The sequence below is a fragment of the Magallana gigas genome, chromosome 1 (genome assembly GCF_963853765.1).
Source record: "Magallana gigas chromosome 1, xbMagGiga1.1, whole genome shotgun sequence".
Taxonomy (NCBI): Eukaryota; Metazoa; Mollusca; class Bivalvia; order Ostreida; family Ostreidae; genus Magallana; species Magallana gigas.
In genome coordinates, this window is record NC_088853.1 from 17,396,709 (window position 1) to 17,401,510 (window position 4,802).

Genomic DNA, 4,802 nt, shown 5'->3' on the forward strand with positions numbered 1-4,802 from the left:
TGAATGAGGCAATAAGGCCTGCAATATCTAGAAAGGATATGTAGTAGCCGATGGCTTGAGATGTGATGTAGAAGGCCGATGGCCTGATATGTAGTAGCCGATGGCTGATGTGGAAGGCCGATGGCCTGTGTGCGTGTGTTTGTACTGATGACAAAATGAGTGAACATTGTACAATTCTTTAGGGGTATCATAACACATGGCCAATTGACCATGTGTGAAATGCCCAAACGAAGTTATTATAAATGTTAATTGTAATAGCTGAGAGCCCCAAAAGGAATTGGGTTGATCACCACCACTCTTGATCTGATAATACACCTTCATGACTAATACACCTTCATCAACTAATATAAGAAACATTCCTACAATTGACAAACATTACAAATTTAGCAAAATAATTAAACATTGTATTCTGCAACAAATAAGTACATAGTAACTGGAGTTAAAGGATAACGCCTATGCAAAGTCATTATCTAAGCTACACATAACAACAACAAACATCAGTCCATTTCAACAATCGTGAGATATTGCCAATACATATGCAAAGTAAGTAATCAATTGAAAATCGATACACCAGATTCGCATAGTTTTAGAATTTAAAGACAACACATAGCTTGTTGAGCACGCGATAAAGTTTGGTCATCGGAACGAATGTATCTGGTATAGCAATCGGAACTCCATCTTCCCAAGGTTTTGATCAGGTGATCCTCTACCTGTCCAGCAGCCGCGGATGTAGCTGCTCCAATCCTAAATGAATGTCCCTGGAATTTCTCATCATCAAAACCAAGCGATTTTAGAATCTGTTTTAGTTTTGATATGAATAAATGTCTTGATAAAGGATTTCCACTCTCATCTACGAATAATGCCGAGGACACATTACGGTTGAACCAGCTTCGTCGGAACATCAAGTACCTCTTCATACACTGCACTGGACACACGGTTTGACCGGATTGAAATAAACGGATTTGTATTCCTTTTCGAAAAGGGTTGGTTTTGGATCTTCTCAGAATGAGAGTAAAAGCCGTTTCTTCAGTATCCATAACCATGTCTTCCGTACGCAGTATATTGTCTTGTTTTGCGTTGTTTATGGTAAATTCCCCACATTGAAGATAGGCAAAGAATGCTGTGGAACAAGCCGCTTGCAACATAGTATCAAGAAATACTTTGAGTTTTTACTGTTCAACTGCAAGCTACAAACAGGCTGCTGCGATAATATGATTGGCTAAGCGTAACACGCGATCCAACACAGATGAAATACGATCTGCTCTACATGATTTTATATAAACAACATTTAATAACATTAAATTACATTATAATACTTGAAAAAGAGTGAATAGTATTTATGTCCCATATAACGAGTTTAATGCTTTTGTACCTAGTGGTTTGACAACTACTTAACAGATTATGCATACATGTTTTTTTTTCACCAGGATGTATTTTTATTTCGTTTAATAGAGTTATACTGATGTCAGTTTTATTATAAAACATTTATTCTACTTTTCTTGTCAGCATATTGTTTTTTTTTTTAATGCCACTCGTCTTTTGTTACTTGGTCATTGATAACAGGTTTGTATTTTGATATTTTTTTTTCAGAAAATTTATAATTTTACAATCAAGATCATCTAATCTGAGATAAAACGCCTAATGACTATGCCCGTAAATATTTTCATTTTGTAAAGGACATTTAGTTATTATTTTCTTATATTCTAACAATACCGTAATTGTTTTTGAAATATTTGACTTATTTCTGCTAAACGTCAATGATTTCCCTATTAATCTATCTTAACACACAAAAAGATCTTTCTTCTCTCTTGAGTGATTTGTATCAATAAAACAAACGATAATTGAGGAAGTTAGGTACATTAGCAATGGAAATTATCAAAAGATAATAGATCATTAGACGTGGTATATCTAAAATATAGATAAAAATAAAACCGTTATCAAAAAGCTGGGTTGTACATTTTGATAGAGAATTGTATTTTTCATCAACGAATAATAAATTGGTCGGATAAGCAAAGGGGGAGAGTATTATAGATTCTTGATTTTTAAATTGTCAAAGCCAACATTTTAAATATACTGTAAGTTTTCTTTCTGATGAAATTCCATCATCTTTAACGAGGCCGAGTACAGAACGAGTACGCACGCTTTCGCGCAGCGTTTCATTTGTATTGTGACGTCATCTTTTTGCTTAGTTGACGCCATGGCGTGATAGTTTCAACTGTAGATATTCAGCGAAAATTGTTGAAAATATCTCGTTTGATGCGTAAAAATAATGTTATATTGTGAAATAAACATAAATGTCTCGAAGTATAAGCTACTGGTCGAAAATGTGAAGAGGGTTCAGCAAGCCTAGCCCTTTGTCACGCTTTCTTAACCCGCCTAAATATAGCTTAATTCATACATTTCAAGACAGTAACCATGTATTTTATATTAATGACCCTTAATATGTGAAGTTATATATTTTTTTATTACTTAAATATGTCTGAATGTTTTAATAATACTATATAGACCACCTTTTTCGCCTTTGTCATATAAAAAATAGCCATTATCTGACGAATCTGGGAAATTGGGCATACAAAAATCAACTTTGATAAGACCCCTGGAACAAACCAGGAGGTAAAAGGTTTTTTTTATTTGACCATTTGATGCCCTTTAGCAATAACTTTAATATGTAGAATAGAAAAAGAAATCCCTAGGGCAGAAGTTTTGAAAAAATGTAAAAAATTTGCGAAATTGATACATTTCAAGCAAAATCCCATAGGGCTATAATGGCTATATTTTATATGACAAAGGCGAAAAAGGTGGTCTATATAGTATTATTAAAACATTCAGACATATTTAAGTAATAAAAAAATATATAACTTCACATATTAAGGGTCATTAATATAAAATACATGATTACTGTCTTGAAATGTATGAATTAAGCTATATTTAGGCGGGTTAAGAAAGCGTGACAAAGGGCTAGGCTTGCTGAACCCTCTTCACATTTTCGACCAATAGCTTATACTTCGAGACATTTATGTTTATTCCACAATATAACATTATTTTTACGCATCAAACGAGATATTTTCAACAATTTTCGCTGAATATCTACAGTTGAAACTATCACGCCATGGCGTCAACTAAGCAAAAAGATGACGTCACAATACAAATGAAACGCTGCGCGAAAGCGTGCGTACTCGTTCTGTACTCGGCCTCGTTAATTGTTGTTGTTTTTTTTTTTTTTATAATTATTCATTTTGTTTTACTGCTTTGTTGTTAAGCTTCCATTTTATTTTTTATCTCTTTTATCAAACCTTTGTCAAATCTATTTCTTAAAGGAAGTAATAAAGAAACAAAAACGCTGAATGCCATATTCTGATTGTAGAATTTTTTTTTATCAATCTTCATTTATTTTTGGAAAGAATTGCAATCATTAGCTTAGTTTATGGCATTTTAATTTGAATATGTGTAACTTTTTACGATAATGAATAATGATTGATCAGATAGTGTTTCATTTGATGCTATAAAAATATCATTTACATATTGAATACAGAGTATATAGTCGTCAAAAAACGTAAACTTATCATTGTATTGATCGCTATGGCACTTATTGGATTACTTTTGATTCTGACTGTAAGTTTATTGTTTTGTATTAATTGACAGTATTAATATATTATTATTGTTATTATTATTATTATCATCCTAAACGCATGTTTACAGTGTAAAATAATCCTTTTTTTCAGCAGCAATATTTGTCAGTTTTATATAAAGTAGAAAATACATAATTGATATGTTATGCATGTTAAGGCTTCGACAATAGCATTAGCTGGAAGACAGTACATTCAACCTTTTGGAGAGAAACCTGGCACATGCCCAAATGACGTCATCAACACCTGTTATTGTCGTCCAGGTCTAAAGGGATGCAAAAATGACAACGAATGTCCATATAGTGAGATTAACTTTATTTTTGTTTTCAATCATGAAAAAAATAATATGTTAAACAGTTTCATTGGAATGTAATTGTGTACACATATCCAAGATCGTATATAGTGAAGTACAAAATCAGTTAAACTATTTCTATATCATTTACGTGTTACATTGCATTTATCCGGGGGAGGGGGGGGGGTAGCTACTTCCTTTAAAAGCATATATGTATCGTCTCCATTTTTAATCCTGATTAGTTTTACGTAATTTATTATCATTTTTTGTTAAGAACCAAAGGTGAGAAGCGGAAAACTATTGTTAATTTGTAAATACGTATTTGTATAGTACTTTCGGAAAATACAGTTAATAGATATCATTAAGTTATAAGGATTTGATATAGAAATTAGACAAAAGAATTTGCTATATTATCGTATATGAAGCACACATATAAAATATACCATATAAACAGTAATGTTGTTTGAAATTAATATCAATGCATTTTATCTAATACACATTTTCAAAATGATTCTCATATTGTAAGTTCGTTGTAATAGTGTCTGTTTTTATATTCAATAGTTACATTTCATAATCTTTTATTTTGGTTGTTTTTTCTCAGGTCTGAAGTGTTGTTCTGATAGATGTGGATGTCGTCGTGTATGTCGGACACCAAATTTACAAACACGCGCTTTTCCAGGTAATAATCAAGACTATCAATAATATTAATGATGTTATTAGTATATTCTAAACGTATTGCTGATCAGTTCATTATTTTCCCTTTTGGGTTACAGTTTGTATCTACTATGGAACTTGGTACCTCCAAGGAGAGACATTTCCATGCATTGACGGTTGCAATACCTGCATATGCCTGGGAAATAATAATGTCGGAAGCACATTCATCG

The 4,802-nt window shown here is 32.2% G+C and overlaps 1 long non-coding RNA gene across 1 annotated transcript; it reads left to right on the plus strand.

Moving 5' to 3' along the window:
• Window positions 1-3,548: 3,548 nt before the first annotated feature.
• LOC105334449 (uncharacterized) lies at window positions 3,549-4,597 on the plus strand. The gene is made up of 3 exons (XR_010712220.1): window positions 3,549-3,612; window positions 3,787-3,928; window positions 4,520-4,597. It is a non-coding gene; the product is annotated as an uncharacterized lncRNA (long non-coding RNA).
• The last annotated feature ends 205 nt before the right edge of the window (window positions 4,598-4,802 follow it).